Genomic DNA, 15,234 nt, shown 5'->3' with positions numbered 1-15,234 from the left:
GAGCTCTGAGCAGCCTGCCTGGGAGCTCTGCACACACTGAGCTCAGGTACACAGCACCCTAGTAGATAATTCATTGCCATTATTTTTTCCTTATAGATATCAAAAACCCAAGATTTTCAGAGACTTTCAGATTTGTGTTGTGTTCTGTTCCAGTGGGAGCTTATTACGTTCACATGCCTTGAAAGTTCATGTGTGCTACATTTGTTTTTTAACTCAGTAAGCCAAAATATAAATTCTGGCATAACAGCTATGCTTAAATGTCTTAAATGCTATTTATCAGAATGTTAGGTGGCTCCTAATATATTTTCTTAATTTTCTTATATTTGTGTGTTTTTATGCTATGGTTGAAGATCTCAGCAGCTGCAACTGCTCTTTGTCCTGAACTGAACTATTGGCTCAGTTTTACATTGACTAACCAAACTGAACAGAGAATGGTTGAATTGTGTGAGGATTTATTTCACTCATTCTTAATTCAAAGGGAAATATACTCTTTCAGAATAAATTTAAGGAAAAAGAAAAGATAATTCCAACATATTTAGCAGAGGTTTCTGTCATAACCTGTCATTACAGGTTATGACAGGTCATTACCTCTGCATTCAGAGGGCAGAGGTTTTTGACAGCTTAAAGTCAAATATTTTTATTCATTTAGTGTTTGGTTTATCTTGTTATTAAGAATTTCCTTTACCAACAGAAGTATACTGTTTTCCTTGTGTAGCTTGATTCTGAGAAATTTAATCTTTTCAGAATAGGAACTTTTGAAATAATAGGAATTAACAAAAAAATCAAGGGAGGCTGTTGTCCATCATGAGGTAACAACAGTTTACTGTCATAAAAAACATACATGATAAGCTTTGTGCTGCTCTGGGTTGTGTATTTCAGTGAGATTTCAAGTGCTGTTGTTTTGCTGTTTCAGTCTGGGTTTGTGCTAATATTCCTGACTTTCTAGTTCAAATGTAACTCAGAATAGAGTGCAAAAATAACTGTAAGAGTTTGGAGTATAGTAGCACCTGTAGATTAGAGTTACAAATGCAGTAAAATTGTCCTGGTAGAGTTTTAGCAGTCAGACTCTGCTCTGGCAGCTCATAAGAAAAGGCAATAATGCATAAGTGAAGCTGTGTAATTGCAGTTGCCATGGGAACAAGCATTGGGTTTGGAAGTTCCCTGAGTTCTGTGGATTGAAATTTCTGTCTCAGCACTGTATCAATATACTATTTTGAATAACATCTCTTTAAATTATCTCCCTGAAGATGTTAGAATTGTCATGGACATTATTCAACATAAAATAATATCCTCTGCTATAATTCTTATTGGCACACAGTTGTATGCGTTAACAGTTCATCTACCTGGAAGCAAAAAATTCCACTGACACTTTTATATGAATTTTTTGTTTATTGTTTTAAATTTCTTCTTTTTGTAAAATTGATTTTTAATTTATTTTTATAATGAGTGCTAAATTCTAAGAATTGACTGACTTGGTACTACTTGCAGAGCAGCTTAAGCTGTTATTTTAAAGACTTCAGGGAAAATGAACTATTTTCTCCATGCAAAGCAACTAAGGAATATATTTTAAAAACAATTCAGAGGAAATTTTTTTAAGTGGTGGTTCCTGAAAGTAAAGATATGTATTTTCAATTTTTAGTTTCTGAGCTTTTCATTAAGGATTGAAGGTCAGATTCTTAACACCTGTTTCCTAGATTCTGTTTACCCACAACTTTGGCTAAGTTTTCCAGATTAGATCTGGATACTTCTTAATGGTTATCATATAAAGAATGAAATGCCATCACTTGGGAATTCAGAATTTTTAGAGACCGCTTTTAAAAAGAAACCTTTTTGAAGAGACACTTGTAGTTTTTGTTCTCTGTGCCAAATCTCTTCCTTAGAGGCCTGAGTTGATCCCTATGAGGTATCAGTTGGTGCTGTTGGCAGAAACACATTGTGCATTGAAATATAAGAGCTTGCTGGGTGAGCCCTTCACCCAGGAACTGCACATTTCATTAGCTGTGGTTCCACTCTGCATTAATGGGGGTCACAGCTTGTCCTGTGTCACTGCATAAACAAGGTGACCTTCAGAAAACCTTTCCTAATTGATTAGAGACAGAAATAATGTAAGTATAATCCATTAGAAGTAATTATGTGTGTGCTTTCTCCATTGCTTTGCATCATGGGGACCTGTACATAACACGAGGTAACAGCACAATGCAGATAAAAATGAGAAGTTATGGAGTGCTTGAGCATCTTGCTCTCTCTGATTGCCATGCTGTCTTCCCCAAGGCAACTACATTATTTCTTCATTGCTATTGCAAAAGGAAGCTAGAAATAGCAGTGGATAATCACCAGGAGAAATCAAAGTCAAACAACATGCAGGAAATAATGCAATCCTGCACAGTGGGGAGAAGGGAGGATATGATGGCAACAGCAGATGACATTTCTTGGTCTGTACAGCAGACCACTGAGCTGAGCTCCTGCCATCATTCTTAGGCAAAGACAGCCACTGGGCTTTGCCTCTTCCTTCCTAAGGAGAACCTGGCCTGAAGGTGGGCAGCAGTCTGTGTTTTGCCACTGAGGGAAGTTGGAAAATAACCAGCAGGGATTTTCTGACATCTAGTGCTTAGAAATTCAGTAACTGCCAAAACAATGATGATAACTTTGGAGGCTTTAATTTGCCAAAAGGAAGTACACCTGCACAGTCATATCCAGTAGTAGCAGCTGCAGCACAGCCTTCCCTCAGCAGTTAGGCTTCTTATCAAAGTATGATGGCAGAACACAACAATACAATAAATTGTATTAATTAATACTTTTTTTTTTAATGGCAAAAAGCCTGGCCAAAATTATTTGCATCATTTCCTGGCAGCAACATATGGCCCAGGTGAAGTAACAGGTGTGTGGGGATGTAAACTGTACAAATGTGTCTGTTTCGGTGCAGTCATATGAGGAGTAAGATACTGCTCAGCATGTGTAAGATCATCAGAACCTGGTCCAGAATGAATATTCACAAGCCTTCAGCTTGAGTATTCTTGTTGCTGGGGAGATTAGTCTCAGGATTCAGCCTGCTGCTTTGTGCTTGGTATTTTTTTATTTTCATTTAGAATTAGGCATCTGAGATGTGGCAAGCAACACTTGGGCATATTTTATAAAAAGTGCTGTTTAGACACTTCAAAAATTGCATTTTGAAAAGAAAACTGATTTTCTGTAGAAGTACTCAAACTTGGCATGTTTTTGTGAACTCCAGCTTTTTCTATTGACCATGGTTAGAAATACTGCAGTTCTCTGGTAGGCATGATGTAGAGAACTGGACTCGGTGTGGAAAAGGATATTTCCCACCTGAGTTAAGAAAGAACAATGGGTCTAATAGTGCTCACATTTCATCTCTCTTGGAGGCTTATCCCCATGAGCTTCCTTTAGGCTATACTGGGCTGTATGAGAAAGATGAAGCTCCCAGATCATTCTTCATAGCTTTGAAATCAAATCCCTGCTGTGGGAATTGAGCCCAGCAGAGGCTGTGCTCTATTCATTACTCAGTCACTACTTTTGTATTGTTAGGCCAGGGGTAACCTAGCATAGGCTGCAGTCTTCATAAAATATAATCCAATCCTCTACAAAGGATTACCAAGAGAAGCCCTAATTTCTGGAGTTGCTATAAAACACTGTGGAAGTGGTCTGAACCTGTATAACCAAATGCTAGTGGTAATCTCTGGGCAGATGCTTTTCCACCTGGGAATATTTCAAAAACATTTCTTCTGGCTTATTGCAGTGTCTCTTCAAGAGTCTGAAACAAACTGTGGGCCATTGCACATAATCACAAATCCCAGCTGAGGATTTCATAAAGAAATTGCAGCAGCTGGGTCTGGGCTGAAGTGGTTCCTTTTCACTGTGATCTGCCATTTTAAACAACTGTGTTCTATAGATCAGTGTAAGAAAGCACTCACCATAGAGCCCTTTATCATGCTGTTTTTCAAAACCAAATCTGCATGTCCAGGACTGCTAAATTATACCCATTTGGTGTGTTAAAAATGAGAGTCTAGCAACTGGTCTAATTGAACAGATAAGGTTGCCTATTGGTAAAATAAATCCCCATGCAGAACAAAGGCAGGTTAGCTCTCTGCACTGTATTTCCTTCTTGGAGTATACTGGATTGTAGCAGCCTTTGGCAGGCATAATTTCCCTGGTTCTTGCAGAAAAAGTGGAATTTAGAATAGCTTTGAAGCTATTCTAATTTACATCAGAGAATTAGTATGTTCAGTGTGTCCCTGCAAGGCTTTTTGTTAGGTCCAAAAAATCCTCTTTTCCCAAACTCTGGGCAAAACCTTTTTAAAAATACAATAATTTGAATCTTTTCAGCTTGATCTTAATGAATCTATTCCAGAAAATGTAAAATTCCTTACCAAAGAAAAAAAAGTCACCCTCAAACATTGTTCTTTTACTTCCTTTTTTCCAACTCAAATACTTAAAGGTCTCTGCATGAATGGAGTATGTTGGAGAGTTGGAAAATGGATTTATTACCACAGTCACCTTTACTGTAAGAGACAGATGGGACCAACCCAGTTTTTGTATTTGCAGTTCAGGTTCTGTGCTTGTACCTTTAAACACATCAGAGAGGTGATGAAACTCAGACCTCCATTCTGCAGATTGTGTGCACACTTGCGGGCATCACAGGGAATGAGACTGTCCCTGAAATTGTTTTCCTTTGTTGTGCAAATGGCAGTTCATTTTTGCTTTCTGATGGTGTCTATAACATCAAGGAAAGACTTTGGTTTTCAATATCCAGTGGGTTTTTGGAATGTCTTTGAATGAACTCAGCATATCAATTTCTTTTACTTTTGGCATCCATATTGGAGTAGATGGGGGTGCTAAGGACTTTCTAACCTATAAATCATCTTATACCTTAGATGTATTTGTGGTAAAGCACAGCTTTAGTTGTGCCTGTGACTTTAGCAGGAGAGATACTTGAATAAGATTTAGTAACAGAGGAGAGCTGGCTGAGTCATGGTTATAGCCCCATTAGTTTTGGAGAGATTATACCATAAAATACATGGACTGCTGGATTTTGTGTTTCAGCAAAGAAAAGTAGTGAAAGGATAAAAAGCCAACGGACAACATATCTGATCATATCTGCTATCCCTATTTTAATCTGTTTGTGAAGCATTGTAGCTGAAAACATCTACAGAATTTTCATGCCAAGTGGTTTCTCTTTTTGCCAGCATAATATTTTCAGCACATTTAAAAATTTTGTAGTCTTTGTATCATTCTGAAGAATGTCCAACACCACATTAGAAACCCATTATTTACATGTTTCTGCTGATGTTGTGTGAAAGTGTTTTTCAACTTCTTTAATTTGCTTGTAAACAAGTATTTTTATCAACATTAGGCTGCTGTTAGTCATGTCAAGTTGCCCCTGCTTTTCCATCCATTTCTGTGCCTGCAGTAGTCATGGAAAATTAACTACTGAACAAGTAATTAGTCTTGGGTGTCTTCATTCCCTCCACTTGTGCAGGGCATCCAGAGAAAGAAAAAGCTGCAGAGCTTGGAAAAACTTGTGTGTTGAAGAGATGAGATATACTCTCATCTTCCTCTGTCTAGAATGAGACATTGGGCTGGCCGGTCTCTGTCAGGCAGCTTTTTATAATGGAAATAATGGCATAATGGAAACAATATACACAGTATGTTATGCTGAAGAGCTGAATCAACTTTTCTTTGACATATGCTATAACATGGTCTAATGTACCATCTACTTTTATAATATTTTTTCACCATTTAATAAGTAAGCTCATTAACACTATCTGATCAGGTGTACAAATTGTGTTATAAAAGACCATAAATTAAGTAATCTGGGGGTATATTGTAGAGCATTTAAAATCAAACTTTAGTGCCATTTTGCAAAATTTGATTGAGCAGTATTGTTAACAGCCAAATGTTGCTGAAGTCAAAGGCAGCTGCAGCAGCCAGGGTCTGGAGAACACACACAACCTGACTCTTACACCTGCTCACATCTCTAGCTGCTGTGCTGGGAGGAACCTAAAAGGCCAAGGAGCCCCTGCCCCTAGTGTGGATCTGTAACTTCTTTTAGAAAATATATAGATATGGTATTTTTCACTTAATTGAGTGCAGAAGTAGGAGTTTCTCATCCTTCTTATTCTTAGTTTCTTGTCTGAGATCTGCCTTTGTAAAAATCCCACAGCAAGCTCTTCCTTTCCTTTCATGCTTGTGCAGTTAGGGTGAACTGAAATAAACTCTGTAGACTGCAGTGCAAGTTTTGTGTTTTCTTCATACTTTCCTCCTGTCAGCTTGTCCAAAATTACAATAGAGAGGAGCCAGACAGCAGCACTGTGACCTCGCAGTAGTTATGTGCCAATTCTCCTCCTGCCTGCAAGGGGATATGTAAATGGGAGCCCAGACGACTCTCGGGCTTCTCATCCCGGCCCAGCTCCTGCCCAGCCCCTGCTCACAGCTGGTGCGCACACAGCTCTGGTACAGCCTCATGCTCTCCTCTCAGGCCATTTCATTGCAGGAGGAGGCATTGCTGCCTTAGAAACAGAACCTTTCTCTGCTATGGAGACCTCTTTGACCCTGGAGATGAGTGTGCAGAATGTTGTGCCAGTATAATACTAACTCAGAAATATATTCCTAAAACAACAAACACAGCTCTAACGTCTTGGAGTTTCTGTTGCTTTTGCAATTCTGAAGTTCTTACAACAACCTCCAATTTTTGGACTCAGAATTGTTTGGGTGTGTAATACAACCTGACTGGTACTTCAGTTTATTTATGGTATAATTTCATTTATTATTTATTTAAATGTTATTTTAAAGTCCTGGGGTTGGGATCGAGTTAGAGAAGTCTTTTCATGGTCTGAAATTATTGCTTCCTAAACATTCCAGGAGAAGAGCAAGGATATTTTCTGGCTCATTGATTCTGTGCTTGCATTCTATTCAGTACTACTTTCCACAGCTAAGATATCAAATATATTTTGATTAAACACCTCATTAGAAATAAATGAATTGTGTACTTGCTACTAGAACTGATTCTTAGTCTGGATTCAGTTGAAGAATAAAGCTGTCATCATGTAGAGAGATACCCAAAAGCAGTGAAAACAAATCCATTGGTGTCAAGTATTGCTGTAACATCATTGCAGCACTAATTATTTCTAACACACAGTAATGAAATTGCACCTCAGTAAGGAGATAGTCTACAGACTATATATATATATAAACTGGATAAATGGTATATAACTATAGAAATTCAAACAACTTTGAATCAAAAGGATCTTAAATAAATGGAATAGATTGGCCCCATGTGAATACAATTTATTGATTAAAGAAGCAGGCAATCTACACTGAAGACCTAATGAAATGCTTAGTGTAGTAAACAATTTTTATTGCCTGAATTCAAGGGAATGGTTAGAATATTTTAGCAACATTCATGAAAATGTTTTTTTCAGAAGGATATCTCTTCTAAATGAAAAACTTTGGCCCTGTCTTTGCCAGAATATATAAAAAAGTGTAATCAGTGTACAGCTTTCAATACTATATTGAAATTAATGAGAGGTGATGTTTCCTGAAGAAATGTTGAAGATGCAGTGTTTACATTCTCAAAATTTAGAAGCCTGTCCAGTAAAACTCTGTAAACAGATAATTTCAGACAGGCAGAGTCTAAGCTTTACAAGAGAGTGGAAGTGCTAATGAGCATTGTCCTATTTTACAGACAAAGAGTGGTGGCAGAGGGAACAAAATCCCCACAAGAATTTTAATATCTAGCTTTCAATTAAAACCACTTCTTACCTGGGAGGCTTTGTTGTATAGAAGCAGACAGAAGCATATGTTAATCTGAAATTTGATTAAGCCTAGTTCTCAGCAGTAATTGTCAAGATATCCAGAAGAGCTAAATGTGAACCTAAGAGGTGTTTGGTATGCTTTTAGAACACCTGCAAGCATCATTCTCTTGTGCTTTTTTAGCATTTGAATGTGCTCTTTGTAATCCCTGTACATAACACAGAACCAGCACTCACCAGTCCAGTAGCAGTACAGAGCAGCACAGCCTGAAGGTGGTGTAAGAACAGCATAACTGGGGTGCAGGGGCAAGCTTAAAACTGCAACCCCAGTGCTGCAGAGGCTTCCAGGAGTGCCTGAACTCTGGAATCTGCACTGGCTCCGAATGCAGAGCCAGGGGCACTCCTGGGTCTTGTCTCCACTCACCCCCTTCAGAACTGGCCACTGCCTCAGCAGCTGCCACAGCACTGTGGCCTTAGGAAGGAGGAAAGGATGGGTCAGAATCCAACTCTGCCTTGATTGTACCCATATGTCTGCTTTATGAATTGCAACAGTGGATTAAATACAGAAATACAATCAGTTCAATCTATTTTAATTCAACCCAAATATAATAAAATAGATGTAAATGGAAACCATTGATTCACTTATCAATTTGCATTACACAGTCACAATGTTTCAGCATATTGCTGATCTTTTTGAGTGCTTTATCAAATATTTAGCTGTGACATATTCTATAATAAATTGTTAATGTTCATATTTAGCGGTCATTTGTTACTGGCTTTTTGAGAACCTCCCATCTTAGTGTTAGTCAATTTATTATCCAAAAATTCTTATACTTTCAAAATAAAATACATATCTATAAAAAAAATGAAATCAAAGTACTGTTGGCACTGCACATCTAAATCTGCTCCCAAGATGGAGGAGCTTTTCTCCTTATAAATTCAGAAAGATAAGTAATTGAGAACTTTTTCTAACAAAAATCCCATCACTTCAGAGCTGATAGCCCAGGTGCAAACCTTCAGCCTGATTTGATTTGAAACTGTCTGATAGCAAATGTATAAAACTGGGGGCAAAATTGTTATAAGCCTACAGAGCATTGTTTGAGCTCTTGTCCAAGTAATGGTGAAAACTAAAGGTGTTTTTTCCCTTGTTTTTTGCATTTATCTGTAAAATATTGCTTTTGGAGAAACTGCAAAGTGAAGACAATTATTCTGTAATGCCCTGTATTTTCTAGATAAATGCAGGGCTAGGATTCATAGCTGTTTCACTCAATTACTGCTTTCAACAATGTTTTTACCAGGATATTGCTTTTTGGGCACTTAAGAAAACTGAATAAAATTGGATTTTATGTAAGATGAACCATAAAAGAAAAACCACTCCACCAGCACAGGGTTATCAGCCTTCAAAACCATAAATTGTCAGCTTAACACTTGCTGTCTCATGTCTCTGCTATTTTAAATTTTTTTAGTATGAGGAAAAGGAGGTGTATGAAAAAGTAGCATAATCCATGAGAAACCTATTAAACAGTATAGTAATTGCCTTTTATATGTTTCAAAACACACATGTGGCTCTAGTTTTAGAAAAAAATTAATATATTTGTTCCAAGCACAACAGAATCATTTTTGATGTACTATTGTCAAAAAATAAAAAAAAGGAAATGTATATAATCTGCAACTACTTCTAGAAACATTTATTTCTGCTGTGGAGATTATGAACTCACTAAAATATTTTTTAGTTTCTCTTTTTGCACACTGACAAATGGAAAACAGCTATATCAACATCGAAGCTTCTTAAGGGGCAGGATCCTAAAACTATGAAAGCTGATGGAATGTTTAGCAGCTTTCTTTAGTGAACTATGTACCTTTTTTCATGATTAATAATGTTTTAAATGAACTCATTCACTTCAAAACATGTAAGAGTTTAACACATATTTAGTTTATTCAAATCACATGAGGATGGATGAGGATTGGGAGTTAAAGAAACTGATCTGCTTAGTGAGAATATTTTCCATAAACTGACTCTCCTATTGCAGTTTAAGGTTGTTACTTGTCCTTCCCACAATGAACATGGAGCAGAGTTTATTTCTGTCTTCTTCACTGCAGTCTCATAATCACCTATCATCATTTGACTCCTCGAGTTTTTATTCTCCCACAGAGCAAAGAAGCCAGACTCTTTCAAGAAGAGGCCAGATTTTCCAGATTTCAGATGATGTGATGATCTGGACTTTGTCCTGTTATTTTTCATCTTCCTTGAACAGGATGCTGCAAATAAGATTCTGCATTAGAGCCCATGTGCTGAGTTCCCAGAGCTTGTAAAATTTGGTTCACATATTTGTCTAACACCTCTACTTCTATGTGACTTGTATCAACATGCACATTAGTGCAGTTGATTAATTTTTTTTTCACAGCAGGGGAGTTTTTAGATTTTTTTTTTCAGCTGTAGAATAACACTATAAACTTTCTTCTTTCAGAACTGCCATCGCTATGCTGTGTTTTCATAGTAGTCTGAAAATACTTAATTCTCACATTTATTGCACTATATTGCTTATATTTCATACTTCCCTCCCCCTCCAAGAATAGAAGAAGCATTTTATAATGCAAATAAGGTTAGAGCTGAGGCATCCAAACAGGCTTGTCTTCATTGGGGAGGTTTTGCTCCTTGGGCACAACAGGCATGGGTACTGTGTGCCTAAACTGTTTCTGGGCTTGGGTGTAAGGAAAGCAGTGTAAGTGTAAGACAGTTTGGTGGGTGCTAATAACTGATAGTTCAGGCAAATTTTGAACTGTGCCAGTATGTTTATTTTCCTTTCATTCTCTGATAATTTATTCTTTTTATGAGTAGCCAAATACATCATGTCCTAAGTGTGAACAGGTCTCATTTTCACAGTTTCTTGATGTTTTCAATAGTTCCACAATACCTTTCAGAGGTCCTGTCCCAAAACACAGCCACGAGCAGACACCTTAACAAACACGTGTGCCCTGAGCCTTGTACTGGTGCAGGTGAGGGTCAGTTAAGCTCAGCTTTCCCTAGGCAGGGAACTGCAGCACCAAAGTTAAGCTTAGAGCTCCCTGAAGCTGTTATCCTGAGGGATTAGATGAGTTCCTACAGCTGCAGAGTTCAGGGCTGTCACATCTCTAGGTTAATCATTTTGGTTGGGTATTAAAGAGGTGGGATGGTGGCTCTAGGCAGAGCTGGCTAAAACTGTCTCACTTTAATGAGGTGCTATCCAGCTGCTTTCAGATTTGGCAGTGCTTGACCTCTTTGCATCAGCCTGTATCCTGGAGTCCAGGGCAGGAGTACTTTTACATTACTTGTTCTGCTTGTCCTGAAGGGACAAAGTCTGGCAGAGGTGCCTTATACATGTAGTAAGGCTTTGTAGCAATGATTGCTATAAAGGGAAGAGCTGTACCAAAGGCTGCTTTCAGCACAGTGCCTCCCAGCCAGTGCTAACATGTCCAGTTCACTTCAGACAGAGCTCAATTGTCTTGATAGAAAAGTTGGCTGATATTACTAGTTTTAATTATTTAAAATTTGTTTACAAGGAAATGTCAATGGAAACTGGCTTCAGTAGATACATGAAAACATTGTTAAAAAATTTTTGCTTTTAAATCATTCTCATTGACTCTGTGAAATGTCAGTAGTTGGACAGATTTTGATTAAGTGTCACATATGATCATTATTGTGAACATATCAAAATGTAAAGTTTTTATTTGCTCTAGACACATTCTTTTTTAATATGTGTCACTAATCTAAGAAAGTATATGCTGCAAGATGGATTTGTTTTGATCTTAGATGTATTGTTCTAATTATTTTCTTACTCATTGTCAGCCTGTGATTTTACAGACTTGGAAAACTGAAAGGAATATTAGAGAAGCACATCTGTGCTTCTCCTATGCCCTGAGGGAGCCTATGCTCATATACTTGTGGTCTAATCAGTGGAAATGTCCTTACAGCTCAGAATCAGTTTGGTCTCTTTAAAGCTCAGTACCTGTGTGATGAACAAGGAGCAGGGAAATACAGGTGCCTGTGTATGTGGTAAATGAGCAGATCTGAGAAGCAGAAGTTTTCTGGGCAATACACTGGAGATAAGATGTCTCTGAAATGCCTTGTTAAAGTTTCTCCTTTACTTTGTACTTAGAGCAAGATTTTTGTCTGGAGGTTTGGAGCAGTTCTTGTTATGCTTAGAACTAACATTTCATTCAACCATGCAAATGGAGAGGAAATGAATAAACATTGATTAAGGATGAGAATGGGTATTTTGTGTTATATCAGGTACACAGGAGACATTGCATGTTGCTGGAATAATTATTGTTGGCGTATATGCATACCTGAGGCACAAATGGGAAAAACTGAGAAAGCCCTAAATAGAGATTTCAGCTGTTTGCTAACAGTGATGGCAGACATCCCTCACCCTTAAGTGTTCTTTACATTCCTAGTGCTGAGATTTTTTCTTCCCCTATGGAAAAGCTAATTAACTATTTAAATTAATGAACTATTAGGCTGTTTTGTTTCTTCAGATAGCATGTTATTGTTATAAAACATTTTGGAACTTTTCTTAGACCCTTTTATTTACTCGGTTGAATTATTATTTGAGAGAATATCTTGAAGGATTGTTAGCTTGTGAGCTACTTGTTAAAATGGTACTTCTTGGTGTTTTTTAAAAGTCTATATGTATGGCATTTTTTCTTCTACAAAATTCTTGTGTTTATTGTAGGAATATTAACATTATTGCCTCATATGATTTTCATTTGAACAATGAGAAGAATAGGGTGAATATGTGCAGGTGTGTGCAGCAGCAGGGGGGCTTTTCCAGAGATACCAAAAAATTAGTTTTTATACCTGTTTTTCACGGCTCTGATTTCTTAGCAGGGTAACCACCCTACCTTAAGGAGCCAGTTCTGTACTGTTTCTATACATATCTGAAAATTCTTTTATGAGGTCATAATTAACTGTGGTTTTTAATAGACAGCATTTGATTTTCAGAAATAAGGTTTGCCAACTGTAAAAAAACCTCTGATTCTTAAGTGAGGGGTCTAAGGGATTTGACACGGAACGCTTCTCTTCAGGCATCTCTGCTCTTGCAAGAGTGGGGCAGCTTTTGACCAGGGGATCTGTTAGCGATGCTTAAAGGCTGTAGCTTGAGCAGACTCACCTGAGGATGAAGTTCATGGTCTGATTAGAGCACGCCATGGTCACCTGCAGATGCATGGCAGAAGGCTTGTTTCCCTTGGAACTGTGCTTGAACTGATGTGCAGGTGTTGCACACCTGCAGTGCTACCTGCAAGGGCAAAGAGGAGTTCTCAGGGAGCTGCTGGGGTGCAGGTCTTTCATCAAATATCCAGCCTGAGTCTGCCTACAGCCTTGCAGATGTTAAGGGCTTTGAATTTTCGAAACACTTCAAATGACTGTGGAAGGAGACAATAGATATCAGCCAAGAATATCCAAAGAGTATTTTGAACTCTCCCTTTTTCCCTAAATGCTGATGGGGATGGGATGAAATTGAATTTTTTGTTAATTTGGCATGAAATGCTTTTCTGTTGTCTTTCAGACATAGACTGGATGAATATTAAGCTTTTGTAATTCCTAATTACTTTTTTTTAAGAAACCTAGATAATAATTTCAGTCTATGCCTCAATAAGCATTTGTCTACGTATTTGAAATGTGCATTTGAGATGCTGCGAGTTTGAAATATTAGTCTGTAGCAGGTAAATTGAGAGTAAGAAAGAAATCTATTCTTCTTTCTCAATAAGGAAATCAGGAAATCATGTGTTCGGTTTTTTATTTTATTAGAAAAATAACAGTGCGATTTTCTTGCCATTATCTGCTCAGGGGCAGCATTTTCATTGACTTATGTGATATAACTTTAATAATTTCTGGCTGCTGCAAGAAAACTTATGTTAGTGATATACAATTACAATAAGCTGTGACTATTTCCACAGATCTGTTTCTGTGGACAAAAGATAATCTGTACAATATATCCCAAAAGTTACTAAGCACATTCATCCTCTACAGTCACAGCTATGAAATGTAAATACATTTAAAATCCCTGGAAAAAAGGTAGGCATTTCCCAATTTTGCCACTTTTTTATTTTTATTCTATGCTTAACAATGTGCTGTGTTTCAGAGACTACCAACATCTCCACAGTGTTTGATGAGGCATAACTAAATCTTTCACTACCTATAAAAACTGCTCTAATCATGTAGAGCCAGAGACGTGCACAGAGGCTGACAGAACTTCTCTAGTGACTGTAAACTGATGTTTGGCTGCAGGGAAGTAGGGAACAAAGAGTCTTTTAGTGGCTTTATTGATCTCCTGACACAAGTGGAGAGATAGTGAGGCAAAGCTGACGATGGCCTGCTGTGCTCACGGGACAGGAGGAGTGAGAGGCTGGGTCACTGGGAGGAGGGATGGTGGGACACATGTATGTGGTGTCTGGTTTTTATCTATGTAGCTCATTTGGTTTACCTTTTGTACCCTCAGCTTCTGTATATGAATGGGAATTGAAGGCAACAGTTATTTTCTCTGTTTTCAGCCTCTAACCCCTTTTCTCTCTGCAGTGGGATGGGAATTGCAGGGTGCAGTGCTCACCACACTGTGCGCTGCTGTTCAGGGCTGGTGAGGAGTCCTGTCCTGGAGAGGTTAACCATGGCTGTGGGGAAAACAACAGCACCTGGAGGGGCCTGGGGGTCATGAGGGGAGAAAGGACAGAGGGTGACTTGCCCAATGTCCTTTGCTGTGTGAGGACAGGGTGGCAAAGCACTCCTCGTTCCACAGCTCAAATACGTACTCATTCTTCTCTTTACTATTTTCCAGAGGTGAATTTTAAACTGCCTGAGACTCTGTTGCCACTCTGTATCAAAGCATAGAAATGCAGGAAAGACAATATGCAAGTGCAAAAAGCCAAATTAGTTCTGACAGTCTAGAGTGCAGGAACGTCTCAATATTTAGAAATGGGTTTTGTTTCAAAAAACATTGATTCTGGATTTATTCTATTGGTTTATTGGCTTTTTTTTTGTTTGGCGTACAACACTAACTACTGGACAAATAGAAAGGAATTAATAGAAATGCTGCTAAATATTTCTCCTTGCAATTTGAACAATAGATATTTCTTTTGCCACATATGTAGCAAAATAACACATTTTTCAATCGTATTTTGTATTTATTGGGGGGAAAAAAATAATAGTTTGTGTCTCTAGCTACTCATATAGATACTGTAAATTTTCCCTTTGTTTTTCCAAAGATGAAAAAAAAATTGTGGTGCTTTGATTTTCAAAACATTTTCCATGTCATCTTTTAAAGAAAGACAGGTATTGTAAGTGCATTTAGCCACAGGCTCTTCTAGTTCAAAGAAGGGAAAAGAATAGATACAGTACTTGGCAGTCCAGTCTTTTTTGACTTAACACATTGTTTTTCTTCCTGCTGTGGCAGTTCAAATTTATGTATGGTTGTACTGCCAATGCAGTGTCTATCCA

Source organism: Agelaius tricolor, unplaced genomic scaffold (assembly GCF_023055355.1).
Source record: "Agelaius tricolor isolate 1412-34295 unplaced genomic scaffold, bAgeTri1.0.p SCAF_11, whole genome shotgun sequence".
NCBI lineage: Eukaryota > Metazoa > Chordata > Aves > Passeriformes > Icteridae > Agelaius > Agelaius tricolor.
Note: the sequence above shows the minus strand (reverse complement) of the source record.